The sequence below is a fragment of the Xiphophorus hellerii genome, chromosome 1, assembly GCF_003331165.1.
Source record: "Xiphophorus hellerii strain 12219 chromosome 1, Xiphophorus_hellerii-4.1, whole genome shotgun sequence".
NCBI classification, from domain to species: domain Eukaryota; kingdom Metazoa; phylum Chordata; class Actinopteri; order Cyprinodontiformes; family Poeciliidae; genus Xiphophorus; species Xiphophorus hellerii.
The window spans coordinates 20,251,983-20,271,823 of record NC_045672.1 but is presented as its reverse complement, the minus strand read 5'-3'; the positions used below and the strand labels follow the sequence as shown (position 1 = coordinate 20,271,823).

Below are 19,841 nucleotides of genomic sequence, written 5' to 3'. Positions count from 1 at the left end.
TTCAAAATTTTTTAAATAATAAAAAAAACATTAATAGGGAATGATAGATTTATGAATAAAATATGTATGTAAATAAATATCATGATTCTGGGGATTTACAATAAAAAATCTTTACTCTTAATACCAATCCAAGTCATTTAAGACATCTCAGACTATTGCCACTGAAGTTTTGTCAAGATGTCAAAATATCTAAATTTCATAGTATGTTCATTTTATATAAATCTAGACTAAAGAGAAAAAAACAAAACTTGTCTGGAGAAAAAACAAGTAGGGCACTTCACCAAGGACAAAAACAGAAACTCCAACTCTGTATGAATGTGATATTTCTCCTTTTTCTTTTTTTTTTTTTTGCTCTTAGCTGTAAACAAGCCACCTGAAGAGAATGGATTTCTTCAGCTTCATGCTCTCTACCTTCTGGGACAAACTTTCTGCATGTGAGACGTCCAGACAGTTTAGTCCGCTTTCAAAACAGCAGTTTGAGGATGAACCAAACCAGACAATGCATGAAATTTTACAATAAGGTAAATTACTTACTTACAGAAGTATGCCACAATGTTTTCACACAGTCACGATAAATAGAAAGAGCGCATCATTTAAATTTAGATGTACCTTTGGAATCTATGGGTCCCGTCATTCCACAATATTTGCACCTCTTTGTGTAACTCACTGTTAGATCTCCTCACTGAAAGATCAACTTTAGTTGGTCAACTGCCTACCCACATAATTTTTTTCTTTTATTTATTCCTCTTTACAGGATGGATCCCCCTCATCCTGTAGAGAGTGTAGACAGAACGTCTCCAGTGTTATCACCCTTGCAATGACATTGCCAGGGTTTTGTTTCAAGCTTCCGGCTCTTTACCCTGATTAAAAGGCTCTATCCTATGGGTTGCCACTGGTCAGATTAGATGTTTGCTGACAAGAGAGCAGTGGTGGTGGAGCTCACTGGGGACAACAACAGGAAGCAAAGAAGATAGTTGGAAGACCATGTCGCTGATCAAGAGGGAGGCGTAGCATCTACACTCCCTGCACAGCATGAGGAGCGTCTACCTTGTCCTGCCAATCCTCAATATGTCATACAGAAGTACCATAGAGAACGTTTTGACCAGATTTGTCTGTATTTTTTGGGAGGCTGTAATTTTTCTTGCTAGAAAGTGATGAGGCGTCAGATGTCCCTCTGTTCAGGACATTGCACCTAAATACTGCGTGTGTCGAGCTAGAAACCTCATTAATGACCCCCAACACTTGAACTATGGATTTTTTCTCCTGCTGGCCGCTGGGAATAGATGTTGCTGTATTAAGTGCAGGACCAGCAGATTTTGCAGAAGCTCTTTCCCAAAAGGTCATTGGATTACTGAACTGTATATCACAATACACCACCTATACTGGGACCTATTTACAGTTTGTTTATGCTATGTTTTTGTGATGTTAGAGCAAAATTAACGCTTTCAGAACATGTTCCACGGTGATACACACCATTAAGAATTCAACTGAAAAATTAAAAAAACAGAGGCAAAAGGAGAAAAAGAAAATACTGTTCAACCAGTGATTGAACCTTCCACACACGTGTCTTTTTGATAAAATCACTTGATGCACACTCACTGCATGCAAATGATCTCCATTCTACCAGCGCCATTTGGCTGGACCTCTGTTGTACAAAGTCAGTCACTGTAAGGGAGTAAATATCCACATTATTATCCGTGCAATTGATCATTTTATGTAAAATATCATTTTTGGCCTCAATCCTCACATCGACATTAACATTTGTAATGACATTTGTAACATTTATTACTATGCACACACACACACCCACCCACCCACACACACACACCCACACACACACACATATATATATATATATATATATATATATGTATATATATATATATATATATATATATAAACTACAAATCTCCCCCAAAGGAGTTAAGCATGAAAACTCTTAATGTCTCTCAAAGAAATGCTAGAAAGATTTTACAGAAATATAATTTTATCGACACCAAGAACTATAAAAGCTTCACCTGGACTCTGCTCAGATCAATCTGTTACACTAGGTGCTTGTTCCTTGAACAGTAGGAGGTGCTGTGTGATTGAAATCCTTCATTCTGAGAGAGAGAGAGAGAGAGAGGCAGAGAGAGAGAAAGCAAACTGCTTGCGTGGGTCGGACCAGGTACTAGCTATCAGTCAATGTGATATACTAAGACCCATTTTAGCATATGACACCTCAATCACCTGGGTGAAGGGACTCAGATTGCTTTAAAACAAGTGTCACAAACAATGGAGCAACATGAACACAGTCAGCAGCCCAGAAAGTCATCAAAAGGCCTCCCTCTGTGTGTGTAGGTGCATTTCTGCCTGCCTGCACAGTGGGAGGGGAAGAAAAAATTTTGGCTTAATTGTATTATTTGGATTTATTTTTAGAGATTTATCCCAACAAACTGTGAATATGTGTCTTAGTTTGGATGGTCCCTAATTAGTATTGTTAACTCTGAAAGGCTCACGTGTGTATTCTCTGTTACATCATAATTTCTATAATCAAGTAGAGCTGAAAATTAGATGGTAATCAAAATTCACAAAAGCCCCGCGTGCGCTGTAATCAGCCATAGTATGTAGGAACCCACTTGCTTTCCCCTGCACAATGCACATCATTCCTGCTTGTCTGGGAGCATTCAGGCTGAACAAATGCTCCTGGTAGTAAGCAAGAGTGAAACAACGAGAGATGGCACCACGACAGCAAGTACGATCCCACAGCTGTGGAGCATCTTCCTTCTCCTTTCCTCTCCTCCGGGGCAAAAAACTACGACTACGACTGAACCATCCCCACGCCGATTTTCTCAGCATTCTTCAGTCTTTGTGTCATCTGGGGGGAGACACATGTGAAGAATGGCTGAACTCCTGCTTTAGCCGGAGGCTCAGAGTAGGTTCAACTTTCATTAAAGTGCCCTCTGCGGCAGCTTGATCTTCATGAAAGCTGAAATCATCTTTGATTCTCTTTCAATCGTGGAGTGATGTTTTGATTTTTTTCCCCTTTATTTTTATTTAAGAAACATCAAAGAGATTTCTAGCACATAAGTAAAAAGTAAATTCCTTTATAATTTACATGAAGAGAGCGCCAAAGCTACAGGTGCTCCCATCCCCAGTAAATAATAACTTCTACAGACTATTAAAAATGAACCAGACTTACACACCTGTGTATACATTCTCTATAGCATCTGAACGTGTTTACAACTGTGTCAGTGATTTGCATTCTGATGCATAAATGTATTTTAGAAGGCACATTTCCACGCTGGATTCCTTTGAAGATTCATGGCTTTACTTTGAAGTGAGTGTACTGATTCAGACAATGCAGTCAAAGCAGGCAATGGACAGAACAGATGGACGGGGGTGAATACTGATGGGAGATTTAGTGTTTCTTGATCTGCAAGTGGTTGCTTTGTTGAGCACTCCATGAACAGAAATCAAAATAAATATGTAAAGAAAAGTCACAGATGACATGGTGATATGTGTTTCCATGTTTTTATCTATTTTCTATGAACATGAAAAATCTGTGTGTGAATGTGTGTGAATTTGTGAATGCAATTGGGAAATTTGACTGTAGTGTAAAGCATTCTCAGTGGTTAGAATGACTAGTAAAATGCAGTAAAAAAAGTTGCTGCCAGAAAAAATAATTCTAATAAATCCCTAAAACAAACAGTGTGGCATTTATATATTCACATCTTCTCCTGTCTGCACATAAAAATTTGTCAAAGCAACTACATTTTAAAGTATCTCCAGCTCATTATATACCTCAATGCTCCAAACAAAAATAAAAAAAACAGAGTATCCATCCTTGAATATTTAATCTCTTGCTTGTGAAATTATTTTCTCGTTCTGTGCTAGTTACAACCTTCGATATTTAGTTTGAATTAAACTCTAACTAGTAATGAAACTCAGAGAGCTAAATGTGCTGCTCCCATATCTGAGAAAAATTCAAGATAATTCTTTCCATGGTTTTCAAATTGTGGTGCATAAAGCTGCTGTCATTACTTGAGCTGCCTATTAGTGGTACTCAATTTTTGCATCAGTTATTTATAAAGTAAATATCAACACAGAGCCGTTAAGCACTAACATCATCATATTGATCGGAAACTCCCCTGAAGAGAAGTGCAGTGGTGTTTATTTTTGTACAAACTGAAGTGGATAACATTGAGGCAGGAACAAGTGCTACTATTTGGGTTGTTTTGAAAACATTGGGGTAACATTGGGCAGGACCCAGATTTCGTATTTGAAGCCCCTATGTAAGATTTTGAAGTGAGGGTGGGGGAGAAACCGACTTTCCTATTTCAAAGAAACCTTTGATTAATTCTACCAAATGGATCTGGGAAGTTTCACCTCTTTGGAAAAATACAGCAGACCATTACACAGTATTTTAGATCAAAGCATATTCATATCAGAAAGGCAGAGCCAAAGAGCAATTTAGACAAACATGCAGGCGGGAATGATTGAAATTAATTTAGTGGTATAAGGTCATGACATGATTTAACAAATACTATATCAGTTATGTCATAACATTTGCAATATGTCTTACATCCATTTTAGTCTATAATGCTATTCTTTTTGCTAACATAAACTGTTTGTACATTTAAAGTGACTCCAAATACACACTAATCAACTTGAAAGCCACAAAGATGCATATGGTATTAATATCTAGTCCTCACAAAGACTGTGAAGAGTGGGTGGAAAAGGTACGCAGATACAGTATTTGTTCCTATAAACAGTACGGATTTTTACTTCAGGCCTAAACAGAGCATTGTTTTATTATGTCAAGGTGAGCTATGTTCACTCAAAGATGGTCATGTAAACAGCGGCATCGGTCTGATTAAAGTTCTCTAAAAAATTATTTTCACTCGTGAACAGCAACCCTGCATAACGCCGTGGAATTGAAAATGTTTAAGTCTTATTTCAGCCAGGGTTATAAAATGTCTTTCAGGATGGATGTGTAGTGAAAAAGGTGGCATTTAAGTGGTCCTTTTCATAAAAGGCTTTGAGAACCACTGGTTTAGTTGCTGGAAAAATATTTTAGCTTACAAGAAAGGTGAATGAGTTGCTGTAGTGCCAGGAGAGAACATTTATCAGAAATTGACAAAGCTAATTCCTTCTGGAGATGGCTGAGACTGAGGAATTTTGACTCTCATCACTTAAGCAAGTATGTATTCCACTTCCACAGCATGAAAACAGCTGTTACAGATGAGATAAAAACACAGTGCAGCTAAATAATCATTATGGGTTTAAATCCTACTTGTTAGCATCTTTTTGGAAACCAGATACAGTTTTATCCATCTTTTGATGAAAACATAATCATATTCCTTGTATTTTGTACTAATATAACATTTGTTCTCCAAAGCTGTGTGTCTCCACTTGCAGGACACTTAAAGAATGTGACAGTACTTGCTCATGAACATAAAAAAAAGAATTAAATGACTCAAACATGACAAATTGATTTCCTTCAGTCCTAACATAATCTGATTTTAAAGCTGCATTATGCAGTTTTGAATACAGAGACAACTAGGTCACAAGTCACATCTCACAATTTGCAGAAGAAAATGTGGGATTGAGAGTGAGTTATGGAGCTCTACTCAGCTCACCATGTGTGTCGTTGAAGTAAGTCTGTTAGTGCATGAATGCTCAACGGCAGCATACAGATGTGTTTACTGCCTCTGCAGCCTTGTAATTTACTTTAAATATAAGGCAAACGACAGCCAGAAAGATGTGACTTGTCAAGCCAAAGTAATGTATTCCTATAATAAAAAATACATAATGTATGTCAAGGTAAATGTATGTTCAGCATAACATAATACAATATATTTCTTAAATATCTTTTATACAAACTCAAAAGACGTTAAAAGACCCATTTTTGTGATTTGTGACAGATCCCTACTTAGTTTTATTGAATCACATCTCCCTCTAAATTAAAGTGTTCTCCTGCTGTGAAAGAAATTAAGCTTTCTCTAAAACCATGTTCCAATTTTAATAAAACCATTTTTTTTAAAAGGGGCATTTTGTGCAGGTAATTATCTCCATTTTAATCTTGGAGACAGAGAGCCAAAGCCTAGGGTCACATGCTCCCTTAATTTGGTGTCTGCAAAGAAACTTTAAAAAATTGACGATGACATCATGGCAGATGTAAGAAGAAATGTCTCTCCAGGCTATGTCTCAACCAGTCCACAAGATAATGTGTCATCCGCAGGTGCACAAATGTGCAATGCAGGCAACATTATGGCAGCACAGTTTTCTGTGTTGTGGTTGGAAACTGCCTGTAGGCAGGAACTTTATCTGATAAGTACGTGGGAGGTTCTGGCTTTTATTTCAAGGAGAGGTAAAGGAAATTTCAAGGGTGCAAAAGAAGCAGAGCATGTAAAGAATTCCAGCATTCCTTTTTTTATCAGGATACTGAGTTACTTTGTGACTCTTGCACTTTTACCAGAAGTAGGCAAAAAATAGAGAAATATTCCTTTAATACAACTTTCAATGCCATCAGGCCTCCAGACAGCAACTTCACAGAGAAAGCTATCTGCGCTGTCTCATGTGTCACATATGAAATGCTTTCTTCAAACAGCTTTTGATCTAGAAATTGTAAGAAGGTGAAGACAAAGGTAATGAGACACAAAGCCACGACAATGTGGCAACACCAGCTATGTTGAAATTCAACTTTTGAAGCAAAGAAATTTCTCTCACATACTTATTGTAGGAAATATGAAAAAAAGGATACAAAGTATCCCATAAAAGCCATACTACTTGAACCTTTTCTCTCTTTGTCATTTAACAAGCAGAAATACTTAGGTGTATTTTATCTGGATTTGATGTTAAAGTAGAGTACATTGGTGAGTAAATAACATCCCACTGAACCAGAAGGCTGGACAAGGAAAGCATTAACAACGTAAATTGGCTTAACTCTGCTTTTTATGAACATGAGTGGCCAAGAAGAAAGCCATCATTAAAATAAAGTTTGTGAAAAGATTTTATATCAATGTAACAATGGAACGGCACATCATTAGTATATTATGATTGTTATTTTACTATCATTATTATCATCATTTGTTTTTCAATTTAATTTGCTTGTTATATAACTTATGTGTATTATATGGTTAAATATGGTGTAGATTGGAAAGGAGTATGTCTGGTTGCTATTTACAATTGTCATTATTATTATCACAGGTCAGTAAATTTTCTTGTCCTTTTATGAGAGTCAGTTTAAAATCATTTTGTTTTTATGTAATGTAATTTATTTGTTGGTTCTTTTTGTAGGGTAAATGGAACAGCCGTATCAATACCACAACATGTTTTTAATAGCAAATTTCTGATAATGACTGAATCATTTTAATGTTATATTAAAATGAGATAGGGTATCATTTTAAAATTTTATGTAATTTATCTAATCAGGTAAAAGACCATCTCATTTCTAAGCATGACCTGGGCAGAAAATATGCAACACACAACCACCATTAAATATGTGTTCACTTCTTTCAATTCCTTTTCAAACAGAAAAGGAATTAGTGGTAAGCTAATTATTTTGTTCTTGGTAATGCATACACATGCTTTCTCTTGTCCTACTGGTTACTTATTTTCTTTAAAAAAAACTGTACCAAATGAATAAATAATTGAATAAATAAAGGTGATGAGATATCATATCTACAGTTTACTATAAGTCATAGCAAACTGTAGTCATAGCAAATATGTGGCTCAATGTGACCAAACTATTTGTTCACCATGCAAAATGGTGACGGAAAACACTGCAACAGGAAAATTGGTCAGGTTGTATTGCTGTCAGGTTGGAGATGGAGCTAAATAGTGGACAACACTTGAGGAACTATTAGAAAAATCCCAAAATGTCAGTGAATTTCAGTCTAGTTTTGTGAAGCTGGTAGAGACAGAATCCCCCCCCAAAAAAATTCAGGAGTGGCAAAAAGACTCCCCTGTCCTTGTCCTTTGGTGAACAAAAGAAAATTTCTACAAAGTATTCCTTTGGGGTGAATGGTGTGTGTACTTTTTATATGCTTTTTCCATTATATACCACTTTGTGTTGGTCTATCACATAGGATCCAAATGAAATGCCCACAATTTTGTGGTTGTAGCTTGAGAAAATGTGCAAAAGATCAAAGGGTGGGAACACCTTTGCAAGGAAGTCTAATTATTTTTGTTTGCTGGCTCAAATAACACAAGATCCCATAAAACAACCACCCTGTAGTTTATGTGTAATTTACAGAGAGCCAAAAGCATTTTTCTCTAATCCAGGTAATACAAGTAGCATGGTGTGAGAAACACATCATATCAAATATTTGAGTTATACTATGTGCAATAAGCAAAGAAACAAAACAATTTAGAAGAACTGCAGTGTTTCACAAGCTTTTTGCCTTTTTTCATTCCGTTCACGATTAAGATACTCAGTCATTTGCATGCTCCCATGCTGGGAATCAACAAGAACAGTAGTTATTTTGTGCTGTTTGGACTTGAAAGGTTTAGCTGTGGGTTATACGTCTCATTTTACACTTTCAGGTAACTGTAGTAGTACTGGCAAGTTCATCCCTGCTTTCATTCAGAGTTTGAATCCAAGCTTTTGGACTTTGCTGCAAACCTCAACCCTATATTTTCCTGTGTGATTATTTAAAAAAGGCCAGAAGTGCCACAAAATCCTAAAAATAACTAAATACAAGTATTAAAACAATAAGTTTATTTTGAACAAAAGCATGAAGAATATAACGCTCTTATCTTGTGAGGATTATCCAAAGAGTATGGTGTGTAAGAACAGCAGCTGCTTAGCAACTAGAGAATGATCTATTACACATACTGATTTCCAATAAGTTCAGCAACCTATACATATAATTACATAACATTATATGTATGCTGGACAACCCTACCACCAGCACAATATAAAAAAGGAGCACATACAATCAGCTATAAATGACATTCAAATAAGTAAAAGCAATCCAGCCAGCCTAATCAAACATACTGCCTTACTGGGGTGTCTAATGTATAAAGGGCATTTCTGAGCCTCAATGGGATAAACCAAAAGATCCTAGAGAAAGGTTTTGTTTTGTCTGCACATGTCTATACACATTTCAAGAATGTGGAGAATGGTAAGCAAGCAACAAGAGGGGCTTTGTGTTTCTCTATCCACTGCCCACCCAGTAGATTAGCCTCTTATCTGTTAAATGAGACTGTGCCGACAGATTTGGATAGCAGGCCCCTGGCATCAGCAGCGTGCTCTGTGCACTGAGAGCTCTGCTGTATCACAGATAGTCCCTTCGCAACAGCTAGGCAGCACAGACAGCCTTGGACCAGGCAGTGGGTGGATATGTGGAGACACATAATAGGCAGCTTCAGATGCTGCCATTCCTCCTGCTTCAACACTGCAGGTATTTTTTTCCCCCCTTTCAAGCTGTTTCTTGTCACAGATACAAAATTATAGCCATTTTTGTGTAAATTACATATTGTTCTGAAATCACAGTGTTAAGTAATGCAACAAGAAGACAAAAAACACAAGCCTTTTTCAAATGTCACTGTCACTTGAACATAAAAAACACAAAGGTAAAGACATAAAGAATGTGCTATGTTTATTCTTGTAAAGTACTATTTAAATGTTTTTTTTTTCAGGCTTACCCATCTTTTCCATTGTATATTTATGCAAATGATTGGTAGGTGCAAAACTCTTTTCATGCCAGTCAGTACTAAGGACAGTAGACACAATCCAATAATTCATATTTCTTGTATTTCTGTAAAATCTGATAAAATCTTGATCTCCTCTGCCTGTTGGAGACGAGAGCAATTTAAATGAAAACCAAATACAATTACAAGTGCTTTAAAGAAAACCTCCCCTCTCCTGGAACATTATTTACCAGGGAAATATGTGGAGTGGCAGTTTCTCAGTAATTAGGAAGCCCTAGGTTGGTTTATTTTGAGTAAAAAATGGGAAACCTAACCAAAATGAGGCCTGGTTGTTCCAGCCTTGAGAGTCCAGCCAACGGCAGAGAAGAGAACGTCTTTATGCTGTCTGCTATCAGGTAGTCCTAAGAGATGACTTATTTTCACGTTTCTCTCACAATATGTACCAGAACATAAAGTTTCTTGCATACCCCTAGAACGTTTTTGTAACTTTTTATTACTTTACCACCAGAAATCTTATTGGGATTTTATGTGATAGAGTAATACAAAGTAAAGCCAACTTGCGAAGGTAAAGAAACGAATAAATGAATTTTTAGATGTTTTTGCAATTAAGGAATAAATGTGGAATTGATTTGTCTTGAACTAATTGAACTCTGAAATTCCAAGTGAACTAAAACAATCTTTTACCACAATCCATGTGTGTAATTTAATCCCTGTATAAATGAAGCTCTTTTATAAGGAATCAGACATTTGTTAGAAAACATTAATGAAAAGCAGCTAAACAAACAGACCAAGAACCAAGAAACACAGCAGACAGGTCAGTAGGTTAGTGATAAAGTTATGGAAAAGTTTACAGCTCATAAATCAATATTCCAAGCTGTGAACATTTTAAAGAACACTGTTGAAGTCGTCATCTAACAATGAAAAGTGTATGGGCACAACAGCAAACTTACCAAAACATATCCATTCACTTTAATTTGTAATTTTGTAAGGCTCTGCATGTTTTCTAATAGGTTTGTTAGGCACTTTTGTTTCATTCATTGCCTCAAGTGAATTTAAAACAAATGCTGAATTAAATAGAAGATACAAGTATTATCTGCATGAAGAAAAATACAATTCTTTTATTATATTTTTACAAATTACTCGGATATTTTTCCACATGTACAATAATCTAAACTTTTTTGTATATTTGTCGGCCGTGTTGTTGTTTCATCCCTTATTCCAGAAAAAAACAAGTATTTATTTCATTCAGTTCTGTCCACAAGGTTGAGATGAGAAGCTGGTAATAAGTCATATCATTGAATTTTTGAAACCACAGATATGATTTGAAAAGATTGATACTTTTTCTTTCATTAATGTGGACTCCATCTTGCTATAAATGTACAAAAACAATTTGCGCCTTCATGTTGTCACATCACCACATATTTTATAAGTTACTTCATGTTTGCCAGCAAATACATTCATTACTCAATATTATCAGACAGGATTTTCTTCTCTTGAACAAATCACACTCAAATACAAAGAAAGATCAATAAGACTTCAGGCGCTAAATAAATTGTCTGGGTCTTTACTCTTCATGGTAGCACTAAGCAGAAGTCAGGTATGTTCACAAATGTATTTTTTGTTGCTAAATGTTGTCAAACCTGAGTTTGCATGTTTTAATTCTGCAAGAACTGCTCTTAAGATAAAGTCTCGTTGCACTGATGCAGTTGTTCATATTTAAATTATGTATTTCTTGGAAAGTTCACTCATATTTTTTTCTCATTTATGCAAATTACAGGCAGAGTAAACAGCTTCTTGAGGTTCAGAGTTGTTTGTATTACATATGCTCCCTTTATGTCTATAAATATGACCCACTCGCTTTTAAAGCTGCCATGGATCACTATCCTCCCTCTTTCAACATGTTTATTAAGCTGGCATCGTAGTGAGGTAATTTGGCCATTCTATGGCAGTAGTCAGTCATCTTCTGAATGCAGAAGAAGATAACAAACATGTCAACGTGTCATGTTGGGTTTGAATGTTAGCCCAAATGCAGAACACAACCACAGGAGAAGTGAAATCAGTTTTAAATGATTTATTAAAGATCACACAATAATCAAAGAGAGAGAGTCGGGGTGGTCTGGTCCAGGGGAATAAACAGTAATGGTAGCAACAGTTCACTGGGAGGGAAAAAAGCAGGGTGGTTAGTTCAGGGGTCGTGGGAGAGTGGAAAACTCTCGGGGGGAAAAGACGGGTAGATCTTACTTGTGGTTGTTGGAGCAGAGTTGTGGAGGGAAACTGGGTTGGTCCGGGGTCTCGGTCCCTAATGGATCCAGGAACAGCGGAGGAGTGCGGCGGGGAGCGGACAGGCAGGCTCGGGTGAAACGGAGACACGGAGGAGTGGAACGGCCGCCAGCCGTGGAGTCCAGAGGAGATTTGCAAACAGCAGAGAGGTGAGTCTGGGAACTCGGGCAACCTGAAGGCAACGGAGAAGAACGAAAGATTCACTAGAAGGTTCAGGCAACAAGGAACTCTAAGAAAAGCTAAAGGGGGGCTCAGAGGTACCGTGACTGGCACAACACTCAGGCGACGTTGGACTGACGGCCCACTCCTATGACTGCTCCGCTGATGAAGGTGATCGGGAGCAGCTGGGGAAAATAATGACGTCACCGCGCTCCATCCGAAACCTGTCGCCTTCTGGTGGTAATATGTAGAACGGCGCGCAGGCAACCCCACCAATAGGACAGAGAGCCCCGGAACACAACACAACGGTGGAGAAAATCTTGATTATAGACAAAGACATAAAAAAGGCGCCCTGCAGTAGAATGATGTTGTCTGTACTACTAATAAATAAAGACATGGTAAGTGAATGGAGAAGTTCCATCATTTTTGTCATCATCCTCCTCTTTTTTTGTTCCTTTTGATGATCGCACCACATTTCACTTTCATTTCATAGTTGTTTTTGTTTGTTTTTTATTTCAATATATAATACTGCATTTGTATAGAATGCATGTATTTCTTACATGGGACCTGTCACTTCAGGAGAGCTAACTCTAGGTGACAAGAAAACTGGATCTCATGGTCCAATATACAGAAGTGTTCCAATATAAAGAAAGGCTGATACAAATCACCCTCCCACATTGTCCATTAGACCTGAACATTAGCTTTTCTGTATTGCTGTCAGCTAAAAAATTGTGCAATGTCACTTTTTGGAAACAAATCTTCTTGGCAAGGTATTTGAAATTAAGACTTTTATCCACATTCATCAAGATTGGAAAAACAACAAGGAAGAAATCAATTGGATCTCGTTTAAGAATTAGTCATGCCTTTAAGTGAGTGTTGCCTCCATGCCCTCCTGGAATATTCCTTGGAGAGAAAGAAGAAGGCACTTTATTTCGAAAAAAAAATCAAAAATCAAATTGTTACTACAAATCCCGTTCAGTCAGTCAAGGAAATGCAACTAGAAAGAGACATGCAGCTAGCTGACTTGATCATCACAGAAAAATCTGTGGGCAGATCAAACATGCACTGCCTCCAAGACAGCCTGAAAATATTTGTTGAAACGATCTGTAAGAAGGAGTGGGTGAAAATTCATAAACCAAGAGCAGAAAGTAAACAAAAAAACTCTTAGAAGTTGTAAAGTCTGTCAAACACCCGAAGTTTTGACTTTATGAGGTAATTTTAGTTTTTAACATTTCATACATTAAATACTGTAGAAAAGTCAAAGCTAACAGACATTAGTTGTATTATGAGTGTTCTGCAAAGACTGTTTGATTCTTTCCTTTTAAAAGAAAAGATACAGAATTCCTTCAAGGTATCAGCAACGTTTTTGGACACTTGCATGACGAAATCTTGGGATTAAAAACAATGCTCCAGAGTCTATATAAAATTTATTCTCTCCCACATATCACTTGGCTGGATTTGAGGCTTTGTTTCCTACAGCCTTTGACTCATGCCATCTCAGTCTGAGTTGTTTCTACAGGACTAGGAGCCAAATAAGGCAGGTTGAAATGCCCCCACCCGGTCTGACTCATGATTTGATCTGGTGTGTTGTCTCTTACACCAAAGGCCGGAGTTGATTGGTAGTATTAAGTGCACACCTGGGACCCAAATCCTTACTTTTTCCCCCACTTCCATCCTCCCTAAGCCCAGGGTCTGAGATGCATGCAAGGGAGGAGAGCTCTACTGAACACTTGGCAGCTCGTGTGGATTTACTGAGACAGAACTGCCTGCCATGTTAGGCATGAGTGCCAGTCACCGTCAGGTCCAATGGACAAAACTGGAGCACATTCCTGAAGCCTTACATGTTCTTGCTGGTTAATAAATCTCTTACCCTGCAGAGGACAGGAAAAGCAAGGGGTTGATCATTATCCAGACCATAGAAGTAACTGGAGAGGACATAGAGTCAGTTTACATTGGGGGTGGCCTGTCACACTCACAGTGGTTCATTTCTCCCCAATATATAAACAAGAACCCCATGTAAATGAATGCTCCATGAAATAATACATATGTTTTAAGTTTTAGGTAGGTGAAATCCCTACACTCCAAATGTTGTTGAGTTCTTTAGTATCATAGCTTTTGTCTGAAAATAAATCTCAGTTAGACGTATGATCAAGGTTTCAGTAAAATGGGTTGAAAAAAATATGCCAAATATGCTGTCACACTTTAAATGTATCGACCAAAACTACAGCAAGTGAAAATCACTGCTGTTGTTTTATTTTATAAATTTTACTCAGGTCAATATTGATTAGACATGCTCGCAATGCGTTTTCTTATTATAGCTCTTTTTAAGTTGAACGTTTGCTATCTTGATGATATTTTCTGGATAATAAATGAATAATTAAAAATTACATTAACAATAATAACAATATTAAGACTATTACTACCACCACTAATAATTTTTTTTCCCCAATATTTTCAAATATTTATAATAGGGTAATATTAAAATAACAATTGGCTTGATTTCTGTCTGCTGAGTATTGCTCATAATGTACCTAGCATTAGGGTGTGCTTTTATTCATGACAATGAACAGAGGTATAAAATCTGACAACTTTAGCCTACCTTCTACAACCTAAACATAATAGCCATTCACAATTTAGATTGTCCTTTTCAGTAAAAGATAAGCTATAATATTCAATTACCTTATAAATCATGTTACTTGAAGTCATGTATATGTACTTATAATTTTTATGGTGAGGGTTTCAAGGAAGTTGCTTATTAGTTCAGTTATTATATTTACGTTATTAAGGTAATAGATGGTCAGCAACCTGCTTACTCATTAAGTCTCCTCATATTATTATGTTATACAAACTTGTTTGGGAAAACTTGTCTACACCACTTTGAAGAAACCTTCCTGGGTGGCATGTGCTGGAGGTAGACTGCTACTCATGCCATTTGCTCGTAATAAGGAAGTACATCATGTGGTGAGGAAGAAAAAATACTCAGCCTTTCCTGATCAGTTGTCATTCGATGCCTTCTGACAAGAAAGTGTTTGACATGCTTTTTTTTTTGGAGAATTAAAAACAAACATATAGTTTTTAATGACATATGGTTTAATTGAAAATTAATGACAGTAACTGTCTGAATAAAGCCAGCAAGCACTTTCATTGTAAGTGAATTTCTCCATTGTGGCAATAATTTATCAAACTGTTTCTGTTGAAAGCAGTCAAGCATTTTGAAAATCTGTGAAAATCTTCATTTGATCACAGTGTTTTGAAAACAGAAGCAGAAAGAATATGTGCAATACCCTTTCAGAAAAGGTCTAATAAAGACTAAGCATCAGGTGGTTCAAGGCAACAGTACAAAGCACAGCATTACCATTTACCTCAAACTCTCTATCTTGAGGTTAACTCATCTGTCTTTCCCTTAAATGTACAGCTTAGACTTTTTGAAGTGGACTTCTTTTCAAAGGTTATGACTTGTCAATATCTGACCTGCAGATAGCTCTCTTAGTGTCTTCACGTAGATGGAAGAGAAATTTGTTCTACCATCAAGAGCTACTTTAAGTGGGGCCAAGACACATCTTAAGTCTCAGAAATGTCAAAGCCAACTTTATACCTTTTCAGCTGTAAAATGCTTGCATTGGATGGTAGTTGACATGGAAGTCAATAGTTAGTTGCAGTAATATTAGTCTGCAGTATTTAACATCATTCCCTTTTAAAACAACACATTAGATGCCATAAACTACTGTATATCTCATCAGACAATTTTTTCACTTAGATATAGTTTTGTTGTACTCTAACACATCATATCACACATTTTTGTATTTATTTGTGCTAAGCCATCCACTTGCTGTTTATCCCCACCTGTTCCTGGAGAGTCAAGGAGCTAGTGCCCAACTATAGCAGTCATGGATGGAACACACTTTGAAGAGGTCACCAGTCCAACACAGGTTAACACATAGCCAAATGACCAGGTACACACACACTCCCTCCTAACAGCAATTTAGAGAAACCAAACAGCATAACATGCTTGTTTTTGGACTGTGCATTTACCATCTTAGGATGCGTAAGACTGGAGTTGTTTATCTGCTTCTTCTGGATAACTAATTTTAGTTTCATTAAGACAAAGATGTGGAAAGACTTGTCTCCTGCAGGTAAGATATTGACAGGTCATAATCTCTCAATTAGTTACTAGCAGGGGTAGAATAAATGCTTGAATAAGGGAACTCGGTGTACCTAATAGCTCTTTGACTATTTAATTACAGGTAAATACGAAATTCAGACTTTGTGGGTGTTTGCCATTATAATTATAATCCACTCAATGTGCCTGTAATGTTCTCACTGTTAATTGGACTGTATAGGAATCTTGTTAAAGAAATGCTGGATTGCACTTAGGTCACTTTGGGTAAATGCTAAAGTTGCAGTACTCACTTAAAGCCCATTGAGGACCTATTCAGTTGTTGAGTTCTGATTTGACTTCAGCTTTTTATGGGGGTCATTTTGTGGTCACTCCATTTGATGACTTCAGTATTTGCTAATGTGCCTCTGATGTGTTTCAGAGCCAAATTAGCCCCGTTTGTCGCCGATAACAAAACTATTACCTCACTCACAATGATCATTAGGGGCTTTTTGTCAGACTTCCATAGAGCATGCAGTCTCTTTAACAGCTGTGTGTACAGGCTCTTATGAAGTAGCCTGTTCTTTCACGGCTTGTATGTAGAGAAGTGTCCAATGCTTTGTAATTGCCTTCGAGGTCTCCTCAGGTGGATTAATTATGCAGTGAAAATTGGACATTATCAGCTAACTTGCCTCAGCACGAAAGCGATGGGATTAATTAGCACTGAGATAAGTGCAAATATGACAAGTTGAAACTACAAGTCCCAATGTGCTTTTGAGCAAAACAAACTATTTGTTAAAAAAAACAAACTATTTCTCGTTTTACATTAAAACATGTTTTACAGACCACTGACTTGCTAATAACCCATTTTAATTCAATGATTCGGCAAGGTTAGTGATTTTTTTTGAAAATAGGTATTTGTTCTAAGTGCCGGGAACTGAATTAAAAAAGGCACATAGAAAGAAAATTATTCTTCCTCCAGTTCTAATATCAAATTACAGTGGTGCAGAGAAAACCCACCCATCACATTCCAATTAAAGCTTCTTATAGACAAAAGACTAATTCCTTATCAGCATTGTGTATCTTTTATGATGTCATATCTCTTTTAAGACATTCATATTCGTGCAGCCGTTTTATGCTGAACAGAATTTTGTATAATGTTACTAATAATGCTATGATACGCAATAACACTCATTTGAATACATTTGTGATCAATATCGTCCTAAAAGCATTCATTAAAGTATCTGAATTTTGATTTGGTTAAAAAAAACCCATAAATTACAAGATAAGTGTTGATATGGCCCAAAGTATTAGATCAGAGTTCTGATTGTTTAGTTTTAACAGTTGGAAATTCTGGATTAAACATCTAATCTCTATTATTTATATTCCACAAGGGATTTTAATCTTCTGTACCAGTGAGTGAGACAACAAGGGACTTGTGTGGCCATGTTTTTTCTTTTGCAGCAAATGTATGTATTTGCTTGTTCAACAAATTGTTTTTTCTCAAAAACAGCTTCTTCACAATTTACAGTGATAGCAAAGGGTGTCAGTCAGTACAGAGAGACTGTATTGGCTGCTGCAGCTATTTGTCAGTCTGTGTGCTGTTACCTGCTCCAAAGCTGTTTATAAGGAGCTGTCCATGTGGAGAAGAGCTGCAAAGAAGAGCAGATAAAATATTAGTCAGTACATTACTATGATTCTAAAAAGCAAAATATATTAAGTGACTTTTGAATACACATTATTAGCTTGAACTACAGTAAAATAGGCATTTTAGCTAACATGAGTAAGACATGAGCATATCAAAACTTGCCCTTGTGTGTTGAATCAGAAATATCTTTATGATAAAGTAATGTGTGATTCAGGTGACGTGCAGCCATAATGTTACACCAGCTTCCTTAACCTAACTAATTATATGCTAAACTTCCATATTCTGGCTGACCAGAAAGTCTGGTTGAGGAAAAACTGTATTTAAAAACACATATGCAAGAGACTGCAGAGTTAGATCGGGGCTTGACGTGAGCAAATTCCTACTCTTTAATGACTCGAATCAAGATAGGGGACACCAATCGTGATCCAGACTTTGCAAAAATTTCTAATATGAGAGCCACCTACACACTCTAAGTTCCCACTGACAAAAATTGTTCAGGAAAAATAAGATATGTGAAGCGTTTCACTACTCATTGCAACTCCCTCTGCAGTTCAGTAAACAGCTCAAAATAACCCTCCCAATAAGTCACTTGGAAGAAAATGTGAGGAGTCAGCTGATTCCTAATCCTCTCTCTTTTCCTGGGCTTTCACATCAAGTGTCAGACTGATATGTGCAATCACATGAAAGCCCCTATGCAGTGGGGCTATCATGGTCTAGTAAACCTCCAAGCTCTATTGTGTGTTTTGGCAAAATGAGAATTGAGTGATGCATGTGTAATGAAATTCCTTCATCTGCCTTCAATCCAAACAACAGGATGATAGCACAGCAAACACAGATAGTCTTCATAACATGTTTGTGCAGATGACTTATTCATTTGAGTTAGATACAATCAAGCAAACAAAACAAGAGATGTTTTAAATTTTGTACGATCATTTCAGTGATGAATAAAAAAAGTCAAAACCTAATTTAGAGGAAATTTCTTTTGACGTTCACTTAGGCAAAACACTTGTTTAGATAGTTTCCATCTGATCTATTTTACATGCAGATGTGACATGCTTGCCCTTTTTTCCACACTTTTGCCCTGGAGTAGTGAACAGAGAGTCAGAAGGATTTAGTGATTGACAGCCCTGTGAACTATTACAGACAGGCCCTATATCTCTGTTTTAAAATCCCACTCAGGCCTGCCAAGAGTGGTATTAAAATATGGAAGCCCTTCACTTGGCTGTTCTGAACCTTGAGCCATTTTTTCTTTTTTTTTTTTGCTGCAACATAATTTCAAATTCTTTGTTGATATTTATGCATGACGATGTAAATGGCAACACATACTTCACACAAAAATTTACAGTGTTGTAAAACACAAAATCAGATATCATTTGCTGGCAAACCCAATGAGAAGAATGCCCATTTGCAGTCTTTTATTAAGCAGTTTTATTTGTCAGTATAACGACATCTGTGATCGTTGCATTTTTATGAGATTTATACTCAGCCCCACGCTGTTGCTTTAACACTCGCTGCCTGTCACTTGCTGTCAGTCTGAGAGATGTTTCTCTTAAACTTTCTCTTCGTCTTTCAAGTAAATTTCCCAGTAGAGCTCCTGCCCTATTTAAAACCATAACACTGCAGTCAAATGTAACCAGTTGTTCATATTGGATCCATAAAATGCCACCTTCTGTTTGCATCTGTTCTGGAAATGTAAAGGAAATGCTGAGAGTCATCACAGGGAGGGTAATTAATCTCAAGGAAATCTTTAGTAATTCCGTGAGAAAATCACCTGAATATCTGCTTTAAATTCATAATCCAGAAACCAAACATGGTTCTAACAGGACTGTCATAACACTGTCAGCAAAAGCAAATAAAAGACTTAGCAGTAACTATGTTACAATTACATAATTCCTCTAAGAACTAATAATGCACCAGTACGAATGACTTTTGCTACAAACTGCAATTTGTTAATAAGATGTGTCGGTAGTAAGGATTTTGTAATGTAAAAATACAAAAATGGTAAGTAATAAAATATTG

At 36.8% G+C, this 19,841-nt stretch overlaps 1 long non-coding RNA gene across 1 annotated transcript; it reads right to left on the bottom strand.

Annotated features, from left to right (window-relative positions):
* Positions 1–11,695: 11,695 nt before the first annotated feature.
* On the bottom strand, positions 11,696–12,527 carry LOC116719661 (uncharacterized). Its single transcript, XR_004339240.1, has 3 exons — positions 12,181–12,527; positions 11,881–12,091; positions 11,696–11,795 (listed from the first exon to the last, which is right to left on the bottom strand). It is a non-coding gene; the product is annotated as an uncharacterized LOC116719661 (long non-coding RNA).
* Between the last annotated feature and the right edge of the window lie 7,314 nt (positions 12,528–19,841).